Source organism: Protopterus annectens, chromosome 5.part0 (genome assembly GCF_019279795.1).
Source record: "Protopterus annectens isolate FY-2018-M chromosome 5.part0, PAN1.0, whole genome shotgun sequence".
In the NCBI taxonomy this organism is placed as follows: domain Eukaryota; kingdom Metazoa; phylum Chordata; order Ceratodontiformes; family Protopteridae; genus Protopterus; species Protopterus annectens.
In genome coordinates, this window is record NC_056735.1 from 1,338,540,484 (window position 1) to 1,338,557,078 (window position 16,595).

Sequence of the window (16,595 nt, forward strand, 5' to 3'; positions counted from 1 at the left end):
CTTCCAACTTTAGTGACCTGACACACACATATACATGCTTTCCTACACAGTTATATTCTGTAACACAGTGTGGGTGACAGTGATCAGTGATACTTTATTATTCAGAGAAACTGCAACACTCACAATTCCCTACAATACCAGAGTGAACAGTACTAGTACAGGTTATAATGGTCTGTATTTCTCAGCACAGTGTTCGTATCCGACGTACCTGTGGGAGCAATGTTTGTTAGCACTACCTGACTGTTGCCACACAAACTTCCAGATTACACATTAGTATTATGCACATACATCTCACTCTGTTAGTATACACATTCTGGTCACAGCTAGACAACATGGGAGTGTAGATAGGACATACTTGAAATATTACTCTCCTAACAGTTTTGGGGGTTGCTACAGTGACAGGTTTGTTCTCATAGGTGTTTGACAATCACTTGTATTCCCTGTTTGCTGACTCAACATCTGGGATCATTCCACAGACTTACCAGGGGAACAGGCAGAAGATACGGGCCCATATACTGGACATTCTTGCCTCATATGTACAGTTGTGGGGTATGATTCTGTATGCAGCCTACATCCACTCTCAGGATTCAAACAATGGCTGTGTCTGCTACAGCTTAAACACTGTCCATCACAGTTCTGTCTGCTATATAGATATTGCTGCATATCTCCTATCTTTCTGTCTTATTAATCCCCTGTGCTTTTGCATTCTGGCCTTATATTACAAGACTCGTATACAGATTTCCTAGACACTTATATGTTGTAGGACAGTGTGGATGACAGTGATGTGTAATACCTCATTATTCAGAGCAACTGCATCAGTTGCACTGCCATACAATACCAATGTAAACAGTACCAGTACTGGGTATCATTATTGTATTTCTGGACACAGTGTTGGTATCTGACAGACCTGTGGGAGAAATGTTTATCAGCACTACCTGAATGTTCCCACACCGTACCAGATTCCACATTACTATTATGCACATACATCTCACTCTGTTACTGTACACACTCTTACCACAGCTTGATAAGTTAGGGTGTAAATGGGACATATGTAGCTTCTTAGTCTCATAAGGTATTGTGGAGTTGCTAGTGTGCCAGCTTTGTTCTCATAGATGTGTGTCAATCAGTTGTATTTCCTGTTTGCTGCCTATATGTCTGGGATCATCCCACTGATTTCCCAGGGGGACAGGTTGATAGACAACAGATATGGGCCACTTTACTGGACATTCTGGACATTTTTGTACAGTGGTGTGGTATGATTCTGTATGCAGAGTACTACCACTGGCAGGATTCGAACCATGGCTGTGTGTGCTAAAAAAAACAACAGTTCACATCTCAGTTGCATGTGCTATTCAGGTTTTGCTGTCTGCATTTTCCCTGTTTTCTGTCTGTGTGTCTCTCAGTTGTACTAAATGGCCTCTGGGAATTATACCTGTCATATACAGGCATTCCTACACATTCAATTTATGGTGCACAGTGTGTGTAACAGTGCTTAATACTACAGTACTATTACATGATTGCTAATCTACATTACCATATGATACCAGAGTATACACATGCAGTCCAGTAGTTAGATCTTTATTGTCATGCTATTCCACATTTATTGACATACAAATAATATGAGACTCTTCCTGCCATAATCTCTAGTGTATACAGTACTTGCCTTGAACTGTGCAGGTTTAGTGCAGGCAATTAATTTACTACTACTTTTAGTATTATTTCCTATGACAGTAATTGCATGAGTATTACTGACTTGCCTTGCATTGCAACCTTGCCAGGTGACTGACGTGGGCCTCCTGGTTCACGACCCGCTCCATAGCAGCTGTGGGGGACATAAGAGGAATATTTAGCCATACCTATCCATGATATACCTGAGCTGGCAATTATTCCACACATAGTGGGGTGATACACATGACTGGAACATCCCCTACTGCTCTAGCCTCTTGGAGCCACTCCTCCAAGAGTTCCCCCTTACACCGCTTCAGGTTGGCATAGTGATGCCTGACCTGCTCACCAGTTTGAGGTATGCCAGTGGCATTGGTGAGGTCGCGGGCGAGATGGTCCCAGGCCTCTGCCGTATATTGGAAGCCCTGGTACTGGCCCTGCAGCAGTCTCTGATCATGGTCTTTGACAAGGAATCCTGCCATGACTTTGGACTGCTGGATGCACCAGCGCTGCACCAGGAAGTGCACACCTTCTCCCCTTACTGCCATTGTGCCTGCAAGGGGAAGCTATAACCAGTTATGAGATGTATTCCCACCTCTTGGGTTTAAGTAGGGCCGACTTCCCATACTTTTCCATGATTGGACGGTTTTGAAAAGGCTAAGCTATGAGCAAACCTGCTTATCTAGGGTTGGCATTATTTAAAGGGCTATAACACTGGGCACATTGAGTTAGCTGGCCTACACATTGCTTACACTTCCTAAGCTGGCCTGTGCAGTACTTAGCATTGCTTACATTAGACTTTGCATTATAATTCTTTTTTCACATTGAGTTATTATTCCTTACACCTTATATGTATGCCTGGTATCCATGATTCATATGTACGTACAATGTATGGGGTCCTTGTGTTTTATTGGGGACTTCAACACTCTTACTTGGGTTCACATATTTATTTTATTTAGTGGGTTATGGGTTAAGGCACATGTGTCTGTATACTGATTCCTTTCACAGGTTCAGTTTGGTTTAACTATGGTGAAGACCTGTTTGCTGATACCTCATTCTTCTGTAATTTTGTGATGGCTTTGTGGTTAACTATTGTGACTATGGTGTATACGGTCCTGGGTTCGAGACTTGCATGGCTGTTTATTTTGTTGATGGGCAGAGCAAGGACCGCTGGATACAGAGTGATTAAGGCACTTTTGAGCATTTGTAAGCATGTTTGTGTGGGTTTGAGTGACGGTAAGCACTGCTTACTTGCCATTACATCTGCTTGCAGAGAGTTAGCATCAGAATTGCTTAACGAGTGTAGGCATTGCTTACTGCCACACAAATGGGGTTAAACTCTCTTACTACTGCTTAAATATGCTTACTACTGCTTACTGGTGCTTAAACCTGCCTACTAGTGCTTTATTCATTATGACACTGATACCTCACATGTGCATTTACTGCAGTACTCCAGTTCATATAAATATGTTATTTAGTGGGTTTTGCAACATAAATGTTGCTCATAACATGCTTTGCCATGGAAAACGGAATGCACTGCACTGGGACTCGAACCCGGGAATGCACGCTCGGAAGGCAAATGCTCTGCCCACTACACTATTGCTATGCTGCTTCATTTGCATATATCTTCCTTGTTATACTCTTCAGCCATTTAAGCTGCATTAACCGTAGCTAAGCGATGGGCACACCCGCGCACCTAAGGTTAGCTTTAATCAGATTTTTATAAAAAAAATAAAGGGTTTGTTCATTTAATTTATGTATACTGTTGCGGTTGTACACAAGGGGGACTGTTGGTGGGGGTATGCAGACACCTATGCGTAGTCTCACTCATTTCTGATCCCTTTCTGCTGTTCTTCATTGTGGGGCCATGTATATTCTGAGAGCTCTGCTCTTAGACATGCCCCCTGCACTCTTACATGCTCATTGTAAGACTAGGAGCTCAGGCAGCGCACCTCATTACTATGCATAGCACGCTGCCATCCTGCTCCTAAACAGCCGCCTCCATGCAAGACTATGCTAGTCCTGCATGGAGGAATAGTAAATCCAGGGGAATGTCTTTGAAATGGCTATAATTTAACACTGCAAACACTGAAAATACTATAAACATTCCAGAAACTTCAGATACTTCGAATGGCTTTAGTTAATGAGAGAAAGTAGTACATTGCAAAGAAATTTGGTTGTTTTAGCTTTTTTGTACATTTTAAACACTTCAGAATTTATTTCGAACACTCTTTAATTATTTCAAATACATTTATTATAATGTCAATATTTTGGACATTTTTTATCTCAGTAATTATTTTGAATGTTTTGAATGCTTTGTCACTTATTAGGTGACTGAAAAATCATTTAAACGAGTTTAACTATCTTTGAGTAACCACTGACCTGTTTGCAAGTTCTCTCCTGTATATTACTCCAGTTCTATCTTCATGCCTCATGGTTTGTATGCTGCGTCATTACATCTGAGTGACACCTCCTGGTGCATTTGCAGTTAACTCCTACTGACGCCTCTAGGCATCAAATATTGCTTGTTTATATTTGCATCAGTAATTCCAAAACCATTTTATGTACAAGGTTTTAAAATATTTCATCTTAAAGCTTACTCAATGACAAACTCAACTGCATTAATATTTGACCTCTGTCTAGAGTAGGTAAATAGATACCAACCTTCCAATACTCCTAGTCTGTCTACCATCATCACCCCCTATAAGAATCTGAAGTCCTTACGTTCATCTCAGAAACTTCTAGTCAAAACATCTAAATCTAACAACAGGGCTGGTGATTCTCTCTTCTCAAATACTGTGGGAAAATTCTGGAATCTTCTCCCCTGTGACCTTTCCTCTATTTCCTCTTTATCACGCTACAGAAAAGACTGAAACTTTTCCTCAGAACACACTAGTCATGCAACTGTACTAAACCTGCCTAAACCTCTCCTCTACCCAATTTATGCTCCATCTCCCCTTTTTTCTTTTAATTAATTCTTCTGTCATTTCCTTTTTAACAATATATGGCCTCTCTGCTCTGTATCTCATTATTTTCCTTCTCTCTCTAGTTTATCTGTGAGAAAAAAAAATTAGTAAAACTATTTAATTATTAATTTTTTTCTTTGAAACTCATTGTTACTATTACTGATCATTAAGCAGCCTCTTTCATTGTGTAATGTACGGTATATGGCATCAGACTGTATCACCTCCTTGTTTTTTTTCTTTGCCATTAAGAGATTTACTTTACCTGTAAATTGAACTAGCCTGTATGCCTCCTTTTCCATTATGGAATGTACCTCCATGTCTTTTTTGAAATTCCAGTTTTCATTGTATTTGTTATCTCTTCTTTAAATGATTTCCTATTAACCGGATTTATCAGTGTATATATTAATATAATTTCATTCTTGTTATATATTCTCTTTGTAATTTTTTATGTTAACAGTTTGTCGTGGAGCTTATCTCCCCAGGCCTCTACTGAAAATGGACATATATCCAGTTAGACTAGCCCGGTCAACAAATGTAAAATAAAATAAATAAATTAACTGTTGATTTTTATTATATTAATTTTATATAGATATAATTTTCACATTTTTCTAAATATCTCAACAACCAAGTAACACAGACAGAACTCCTTAGCCTCATATGAAAGCTCTCAGCTAGATGAATAAAATGCTGCTGACATTGTGTTTAACTTGATTGGTTGCTAAGATATTGTAAGTTGTTTACAAAATATTACAAATGTAATAGTTACTGTGTTTACTGTGACTTATAAAATTTGGTTTAAGACCTAGAACCGAATACTACCACTATAAAAGTTTGTGCTGAAGAGTATGCCATTTATATTCTTTCATAACCACTATGGTTCCAGAGATATGAACATTTGTTTGAAATGTGAGGACATAATTTGATTCTATCAAAAGGCTTAGGCTCCGCCCACTGGAAGTTACAGTGCAAACTTCCTGAGCTCCATTGGAGTGAATGAGTTAACCCCTACCTAAGGCTTCCCTGAAGCCAAATCTTAAATTCACTTTCTTCTTGTTTAAATGTATCTCCAGCACAGCAATGTACTTTCTCAAAGTAAAATCACTCCCAAGTGCCCTACCTCCTTCTTTGTTTTGAATTCTATCTGGCCACCACTGTCAGAAAGAAAATATCCATTTCCCTAAGTGAGATAAACATAAAACTACTTCATGAGTAAATGTCATATATTGGCTTATCCCCACAAGACTGCAATCTGCAATCTATAGTGATTAATATTTAATACCACAATCCCAGTACAGCATCCCTTAAGCAAAACACAAGTCTACACATCACCTGTTCCATTTCCTCACATTGAAACCCTTTTCATTTGCATTGTCAGTAAAAATTATTTTTAACAATATTTGTTTTTACTGCTCCCTACCTAAGGTCATTGTTTATCCTTCTTTTACAGTATATTCTTTATCTGCTGGTCAGTTGTACTCTCTTATCCATAGCTAACCTTTTCCTTATCCACTTAATGTTTTCGGTCATCTTCTCCTTCTACCCATAGATATGTGATATTCCCAGTCAAGATCAAATGAGTCCATAGTTTAATTATTCTGCTATATAATTAACACACCATCAGTTTCAGTTAACAGCCCTTTACTGTCAAGGTATGCCTCTGAAGCATTTCTAATTTTGCTTAAATATCCCCTAACACACACACACACACACACACACACACACACACACACACACACAATTACATTTACATCTAGCATCCAGACCAGACCACCTAACCAGTCATCAGACAGTAAGTAAGTGAGGAAGTATGTAATATCACAGTACTTCTGAAGTGTCTGTGACTCAGAGGATAGTTTCTCAAACTGTTTGCAAAACATTTCCATTTATAACACCATAGTTTCCATTGTTAGGTTTAATGAGAATGATGTAGTTATGACTGGATTTGATTTTATGCTTAATGATGATAGTATTGCAAGCTGTTCTAAGTACAAAGGGTATAACCATGGTCAGGAAGCAGAAAGATCCATTTATTGCTTATATGATATCTGATATGTTGCTATCCTAGACTGATGGCTATATATTTCTTCAAAAACATTTAGATTAACACAGTCAGCTATGTGGACATATTTATTTGAAATGAGTTCTTTACCAAATCAGTGTTTGAGCAGTTAAAATCCCAAATAGTAATGTACTTGCATTGATTTTTACATCTTAGACTTTAGTTAGGAAATCCCTAAGACTACCTTTCCTTAGCTGGTAGTTAGCACAGAGGATTAAGGATAGGGGCTGTTAGCAAATGATTCCTGCAGTTCAGGGTTTGATCTTGTCAGCCTCTATCTTCCTTCCTTCTGACTTTGAGTAAGTCACTTAACCAGAGAGCGTTGCTCCTGAAAATAAACATTTGTGTCTAATAGCCTTACCAACATACCTCTTAAAGCAAGAAATCTGGACAGCGCCATAAATGAAAGTGGGACAAAGGCTCAGGAATAGGAACAAGTTTTAAATATGGCTCTTACAAAGTTAGAAAGTTGATAGAATAATGGGTTTTGCATTAGCATGGATTTTTTGAAGGATATGAAGTCTGAAACTCAAATGTCTGTCATTATTTTCTGACTACAATCTTTAATCATGTGAAACTAATTTGCCAGAAAACCACAATTTTAAGAAAAACAGAACAGAAATATGAGGCCAAAGTCTGGACATTCTGCAAAAATTTGTATAGTTGAGAGGTATGCTTACCAAGTAAAATAATATATTCCTTGTTTGCTTGGGACAAAAGCATTTTACTTTTTGACTCCTATAATATTATATTCAGAACCACTGATATTATTTATTCTATGGGCAATTTCTGTTCCTCAGCTTAATTCCTGGCTTCTGGCTTCTAGCCGTTCTTTCAGTAAAACAGACATATCACCATCTATCCATTCAGATTTGCAGCAATGAATGGAGTTATACCATGAACCGTAATGCCGAAATATGGACAACATCGAAGGATCAAATGTTGAAAATGGTTTGCTGGAAACCATTTCCGACATTTGATCCTTATGTTTGAATGGGAAGAAAGCATTCACTTATTTGCCATTCAAACACATGGTGAATCGGCATTGTGTTTGCAGCCATACTTTCGACATTTTGCACATCGCACATACGGCTTTCAACAAAATAAAGGTAAACTATATATATATATATATATATATATATATATATATATATATATATGTGTGTGTGTGTGTGTGTGTGTGTGTGTGTGTATATGTATATGTATATATTCTACAATTGCACATCATTAGTGTAAGGAGAAACTCCCTAAAACACTATACAGCAGACTTGAGCGATCACTTATTTTATCTAACACAAGTGAGTAAGTGACTGCTGAGGAACTGAGCCTCAGGGTCAGGGACACAGGAGAAACCCATTGGCATTCCATGGCTGTAGGGAGTTTGTACTTCTGCCTGGGTTCAACAATCCTTATACATCTGTTACCGGTGCACTCTAGCTATGCAAGACACATACATTTAATGGATTCATAGATTAATATATTAGTACTAGGCTAATGACTTGAGGAGGTCTTTCTAAGCCTAGCCAAGCTTTCCTGAAGGGATTCACATTTAGAGTATGTTTATTTGAATTTGAGATGCTGCTTTTTTAATAGGCAGACATCTGCTTACTATTTGGTTTTCAAATACCACAAGTCATACTTTCATGGTATTCTGATATATACCCCTGCAGGGCACTTGTTCTATCTGAGATGTTACGTTGTGTGTGTGTGTGTGTGTGTGTGTGTGTGTGTGTGTGTGTGTGTGTGTGTGTGTGTGTGTGTATGCTCGTGTGTGTGCTTGTATTTGTATGATTTTATATGTGTATGCATGCAGAGGCATAGCTAGGATGGTGTGAAGGGGATAACCACCCAGGTACAATGTGTTACTCAGTCAGGCTCAATCAGGAGATGCTAATCGACCAGTAATGTGTTCATTTCCTTAGCAGTGTTTCCAAATGCTAGGGCAGAAGTCAATGTTGAGTCTTCTTTTGTGGTCAAGATTGAAGCTCTTCAATGCTTCATGTGTGGCATAAGTTGCAGCAATATGCAATATTGCAAGAGTTTTTTTTTTTTTGTTATGGTCTGCAACTTATACAAGTGCCATGTCAGGGGAGCGGACTTGTTTATTTTCTTTTCTTGGCCCCCAACTAAGCGGAATGGCACCAGGAATTAGCTGAGCATGCTACAGCTGTGTGCTTGTGTGTGAATTAGATGAGCCTGCTATAGCTCTCTCTGTGTGTGTGTGTGTGTGTGTGTGTGTGTGTGTGTGTGTGTGTGTGTGTGTGTGTGTGTGTGTGTGTATGCAATTGTTTGTGCACCATGTGTCCTGCACACAGAGATACACACACATACACGCACATAAACTGTCACACAAACATACACATTAAGGTATTTGCATGACATTTTTGTTGCATAAGTTATACTGCATTTTGGCAGAAGACAATTCAATAGCTGATTGTGGTATAAGTGAACATTTACTAAAGTGCTCGATTTAATTTATAGCAAGGAATCCAGCAGGTGCTTTTCAGGGTCTATTTTATGCTGTCGAAACACCATTGCATTGAATACCACATCGTCAACATGTATTCAGTGAAATTCACTCCCACGATTCGCTGAATACTTAAAGGGCAAACAAATATTTGCCCTGCATCCCAATGGATCTAAATCTACCTAAACCAAACCCACTCATGTGGGAGTCTGTGCTCCCCAAATCCCCCTAACTAAATATACCAACTTCGAGATTGCACTACAGTGGAGAAAAGGGCACAATTGTGTAGTTGGCCAAATACATCTTTGCCCTTTAAGTATTCAGCGAATCACATTAGTGAATTTCGCTAAATACATGTCAACAATGTGGTATTCGTTGCAATGGTCTTTTGATGGTGTAATATAGACCCTGCTTTTCATATAGTCTTTAAATACACATATTGGTCATTCTGGTAATCCATTCAATGCATGAAGACGCTAGGCAGAAATAATGTGAATAATTCCATTCTTCCTTGCAGAATCCACAAGGAAGAATGAGAAACAATGTGAATAATTCCATTCTTCCTTGAAGAATCCACAAGGAAGAATGAAATTCTTCCTTGTGGATTCTGCCAGTCCACCCCTTACTAGGAATAATGCATTGTTCAGTAAGATAATTTTGGTACACTGCAAATGCAGAAATTTGTTCTTGAGGTTTTTAGTAGTTATGCAGGAAGGATATCTTTCCATCCACTTAGAATGACCCTCTTGATAATGAGAAGCATTTTTCTAAGAAACTGACCAACACAAACAATATAAAATTACTTCCAGGGACTCTGGATATTCCTACAGAAGCATCAGGACTATAGCAGGGTACTTCCTGGGTTCTTGTTACACAATACAACCAGGCGCTATATTTTTTGTAAGAATTCCTGCTCTGTCATTACACACAGCTGTTTTCCGGATGTTTCAAGTAAATAATAGCATAATTGTACTTGTATAGTTATTAAAACACCATTTGTCCAACTTGTGATGACATTACAAATTTGGCTGCCTACAAAATCCATTTATATTATAGAATGAGTTCTTCTTCCTTGGATGCAAAACATATGAATCCTCTGCATAAGGTAGGACCTTCCAAAGACCCAGACAATTATGACCCAAAAGTCTGACCAGCCTCATATGCAAAGCCATGTAAAGACTTATCATAGACCCAATCAATAAGGATGCAAGGTACCTCAAAACACTGGACTCATCCCAGTTTGGATTCATCAAGGGTAGCTCATGCTTATTCATCCTGGTGGACTTTTTCGTAAAAGGTCACCAAAGTAATGGATGAAGGTGAAATGGTACACACCACATACCTCAACTTGACTAAAGCGTTTGACACAATCCCCATTCAGGCATTGCAGAAAAGCCAAATAAACTGACAATAACCCCCCTACATCACCTTTCAGATTGTCAACTGCCTAACAGATAGGACACAGAACATCAAAATAGGGGAAGCTACTACCACAGACAAACCAGTCACCAGTGTAATCCCCCAGGGTTCAGTGCTGAGGCCTATCCTGTTTGGCATATACTTCTCTGAAGTAAAACCAAATACCAAAGGACTCTGACTGAATACGTTTGCAGCTGACCTCAATCTAGAAGCAACCATCCTGCATAAAGGTGTGCCCCAAATAAATAACAGGTGCCAAAATAATGGAATAAAACTAAATGCCAAAAAATGCATTAGCATACACTTTGGGAAGTCACCAACCCTAGGGATCTACCACATTGACAATATGCCCCTACGTTTTAACCCAGTTGTTCAGGATTTAGGAACTTAAGTGTACAGTGACCAAACTTTCCACAGAAATGTGTCCACTGTCATAAGAATTTTTTTCTATATTGCACAGTTTATGAATAAGGGATTGTTGTCTAGATTTAGGGCTTTCTTGTCCCACTTTACTCAGCCATCATTAGGCCAATCATTGAGTATAATGCCTCCTTTGTCATATATCTGTCCAGACACATGCAACAGCTAGAATACCCACAGAGATACTTTATTAAAAGGATGCAAGGCCTAAACAATATGTCCTACATGGACCAACTCAAAGACCTGTCACAATACTTAGTATCCTATAGACTGGTAAGAGGTGACATGTTCCTGGCATGCAAGACATCTTCTGACCCAATACTAATGGATCTACTGCACATCAGCAAATCATATGGCCTTAGAAATACTCAGTTTAGCAACTTAAACATTTTCTGCAACATCAACAAACTGGTCTGGAGGGACAGATATAGTTTGCAGGGGATACCACTAATCTGGAACAGACTCCCCATCCATGTTAAAGAAAGCTAATCCCTGTCCATATAAAAATATAAATTATATCTATCAATGGGTAGTAAAAAAACGTACTCCAGGACTGCCCCTTGTATTACTATTGGACAGAGGCAACTCCTAAACATTTTGCCCCATGCATGGGCTTCCTCATATTATCAGTGGTATGATCCCATTTATTCTCACTAGGAGTAATATAAAATGATTGACCATGGAATGGACAAGGTCAGTCTAACACCAAACAGAATAAAAAACACAGCATTGTAATAAATCAGTCATCCTGATTGCTGAAAAATACAAAACTTTTATTTCCAAGACAGAATAACTGGAAAAAACACCACAGAAATCAAATAATATCATTAAAAATATATATTTTATTTCTGCATAAAAGGTAACTATCACAACATCTAGGAGCCTTTAAGCATTTTTTAAGATTTCCCCCTGGATTCATGAATCCTCTGTGTAAGACTTAATAAGTCTTACTCGGAGGCTGCAGTTGAATGGTATGATGCCAGCATGCCATGAATATTCATGAGGGCACACTGACTCAACCGTAACTCTTACACGGACCGAGTATGAAAGCAGGGGGCATGTCCGACTGCCAAGCAGTCTAAATGTCCATGCCCCTGCAAGTGTAGTAAAAGCAAAATGTCAACACACAAGAGCGAGTTCGCTCAAATGTACTTGCACCCAACTCCACACTCCCTGACACTGTAAACCTCCATCACAGTTATAAAAAGTAAAATATTCATTTTTTTTTTTAAATCCCCGATATAGCTGCTCGTATGTGCACGTGTGTGCACGGGTGTCCCCATTGCTTAGCTATAGTTAGCAATTCCGACATGGAAGAGCATAAGGAAGAATGTTTATGCAAATCACACCAAATTGCAATAATGTAATGGTAGAGGGTATGCACAAAGAGGTGGCATTCACAGTTTGAGTCCCACCACTCCCCTTCTTATTTATGTTTTAAATCAGTATTTAAAATAATACCAGACATATATGATTAAAATATTATTAAAAGCAGTGAAATGGCCAATGTATCAGTGAACAAAATATATATTTTTAAAGGATCCAGATATATAATAGCCTGCTGTTAAGCAGCGCTTTACCCAGCTAAACAGAGGTGCCCATAGTTTAATAGCGCTTTACCCAGCTAAACAGAGGTGCCCATAGTTTAATAGCGCTTTACCCAGCTAAACAGAGTTGCCCATAGTTTAATAGTGCTTTACCCAGCAAAATAGAGTTGCCCAAAGTTTAAAAACGCTTTACCCAGCGCAATGTGTTTGTGCGGACATGCGCGCCGCGCCAACCAGGGCACTGTAGGGCATCGCCGAGCAACGTAGAGCTAAGTTGCTTAAACGCAGCCACACCCGCTAGCCTATCTAGACAGTAATAAAATAAAAGAATGACAAGGTTCGAAGCCAGGGCCCTGTGCATCATAATCAAAGTACAGAACCACTAAGCCATGACAGCTTAGGAGAAACAGCCACTATTAACATACATATACTTAGAAATGGTAGATTAACCATTACTAAGCAGGTCTGCAATCAGCTTAGAATTCTCAAAAATGGCCAATCACAAAAAAGTGTGGGAAATACAGCATATTTAAGCCCCATAGGCAGGAATACTCGCCATAACTGATTGTAGCTCACATTTGCAGTCAGAATGGCAGGTGCATGAGAGGGTTCACGCTTCCGAGTGCAGCGCTGTGGCATCGAGGATTTGAAATACATGGTTTGGCTCCTTGTCCACCATCATGAGTCCAAACTCCTGCAGGGCCAGTTCCAAGGGACGGAATACAAGGCTAAGGCTTGGAACTGGAGAGCTGACGACCTCACCAGTGCCACAGGCATTCCTCGCACCGGTGAGCAGGTCTGTCACCATCATGCAGACCTGAAGAGATAGAAGGAGGACTGCTTGATCCAATGGATCCAGGAGGCCCGTGGGATGCAGGATGCCCCACGACTGAGTATGTAGCCATGGACTGCAGTATGTAAGAATTGATAACTGAGTTGGTATAACGGATAGGTATGTCTCAATATCCCTTCATTTACTTTACAGCTGCAGGTGACTGCTGCGAATCAGCAAGCCTATGCTGATAGGCTGCAAAGGCTGCACCACCAGGCTGGTTAGTGATTCATTTGCATATTTTGTTATATAAAATAGGGGAGAGAGCATGAAATAAATTGTTGTAGTACAATAATACAGCCATAAAATGGCCTGAATAAGTCCTCTGCATGTACTCTTATATGACAATTCATAGAGTTAGAAAAAGAGCGTAGTAACCCATTAAGAAAGGTAACATATGTCTGGAATAAAATCTCTGCAGGTACTGTCATATAACATAAGTGATTGAGCCTGAAAAAGTGTGTTCTAACCCATTAATAAAGGTCTAATATGTCTTGAATATGTCTTCCATATGCACTGTTACAACAAATAAAGGAGTGAGTCTGTTAAAAAGTGCGTAATGTCAGTAATAAAGGTTTAAAACCCAGAGTGTGTGTGTGTCACTTAGTCTGAAATGTTGTTGTACCCTCACATTATACAAATAGTACTGTTTTAAAAAGTGCTGGCAACCCAGAGTTCTGCAGTCCCATCTAAAGTGGCTGTTGGAAGTACCAGTAGCTGTGAAGCATATATACAGTCCTCAACAGTCAGTTACTGGATGGCATGCATAAGTAAATCTTGCACACGAGTAACATGCTAATATGTTCCCCAGAAATGTGAGTGTGCTTCCATAAATCCAAGGTTCTGTACAAATTAAAGTGAAAATGTCATGTGAAAACATCCAATGTAGATAAAGAAATATAAAAGCAATCATGAAATATGTAGCAGTAACATCAGCATCTTGGACAGTTAATATGTCAGATATAGGTCAAGTATATACTGAACTAGCCAAATGCATTACACAACCTAATGCATGGTGGCAAATGTAATAATACATGTAGGGAATATACAGTTGCAGTCACTAGGAATGTAGTGTAGAGTAAAAGTAATTATAACATGTTAACTGAGGTTCTTTTCTACACCCTACTGTTTGTGCATAAACCATGCAATTCCACAGCTCAATGGGTATGTGTAATATTAAATATTTGTTGGGACATATGTCCTATTGTTTTATAAATATTTGCATTCATGTTGATGCATGTGCCCTGTTCAAACACCACGTTCATGGTGGCCTGTTGCTACCAAACATCCCTGCATGCTGTTGGAATATCCACTGTCGTTCAATATATGCATGTGCTATGCTTGCTGTTCAACTGTTGGAACCTTGGTGCGTTGGGTTAATGGGAATATTACTGCATGTTGTTACAACTAATCTGGAATGTGGTTGTTTATGTTGTAATTAAACACACCTAATCACAGAATGTATGGGAAGGCCGGTCCCAGCGGACCCACCTTTGGGTATAAGTGCTGCAGGGGATGGGGCTCGTCCCCCAGTGCAAGGCTGGGCAGAGAAGGGCCACCTGTCACCCTTCGAAGGGTCTGGGCTGTGGTGCGTAGGGAGATCCAGCGTTCAGTCTCTGATCCCCTACACCAGCTCGAGGCGAGAGTGGCTCATCTCTCGGGTGAGCCTGCACATCCTACTCAGCTCCCAGCACAGCCACCTTCGGGGCTGTGAAGGTGCAGTGGTGACTGCCCATGGGTGGGGATTTCAGTTCCACTGTTACCATCTGTGGGCTCATGGGCTTGCGATTTCCAAACAACCTTCCCCTTCAATTGTGTTCACCCACCCCATGTGTCAAATACCGCCCCTGTATGCATATTGTTTGTCTTGTCTGTTTACCTCCCCAACCTACCTCCCCAAATATACCTACATCCCCTACCTCACATTCCACTCTCACCTGAAAAAAAAATAAAAAAGGGCAATCTGTTCCTACAAAAAAATTACGCCCCATACATAGCTGCCCATTTTGCACACATGTCCGCCAGACATGTAGACTGATAATTATAATTAGCACTACAACATACTCTGCAAATTTCACACCAAATTACGAACATATGCACAGCTGTTGCTGGTAAAGAAATGGGCAGCTATGGGCCTTCCCTACACCCTTCCTGCACATCCCAGCTGGTTTCCCTACTGTCTTTCCCTCTTTGTGTCCCCATCTCCCCATTTTCTTTTCTTTCAAAGAAATTAGCGCAGGAGTTAGCGGGAGTAAGCATGTTTAAGCAGTAGTAAGTGGGAGTGCGTGAGTGTGCGCCAGTGTGCACTTAGCTAAGTATTGCTAACCATCACGTAAAACCACGCAAACCAGCTTACAATGGCTTAAAAGTGCATTAGTAACTCTGTATGAAAGGGCCCTTGTACTGCTCAGCAGAAAAATAAAATACCCCTGTCAGTCTCTAACCCCAGACCTTGGACTCAGCAGACTGCATGAAGTACCACTAAGCCACAGCTGATATACAAGAACTTGGTGCTGAAATAAATATATCATGCATTACAATGAGTGAATGTAAAGGGAAAATAGGAAGGCCATAACACAAAACTTGTTCTGTGGATCTTTACCAGCAATTGTTGTGGAATTGCATTACATGAGTGTGATAAGAGAAGCAGCCATGCTAGTAGGAAATAATGTTACAGCAGCACCTTACAAACCCCACACAGTATCAGAGCAGGATAAACACTGGAATATTTGAATAGGTCAGAGGCCAGACCTCCCAACTGTGACTGATTTTACAGGGATGTCCCTGATTTGCAAACAGATGTTAGCTGTGCCCCTCTGACTCCCTGTGAAATGTACAAACAGTAGGCAGAAAGGTGGGGAATCCCACTTAGTGATAAATGTCAATAAGTGAGAGTAGACACTGCTTGCACATCAGAAATGGTGCAGTAATACATATGCTCCGAATACCCCAAAGTCTCAACTGCAAAATATCTGAAATATATCACAGGGGTATCCCACTGATATGTACCTTTCCCTGAGGCTGTTCAAATATATACCTGAGAGTATCTGAGGCCTGGAAGTGTCAGAAACACACAGGCATATCAGCCTGTCTGCTGTTACACACTCTGCAAATAGCTATAGAATGAATTCCACAAGCATGCCCTTATGTAGGAGTACAACACAGAAATATCAAAAGATGTAGCCATGTACTGCTAGTAACCACCTGTGACAATGCCATT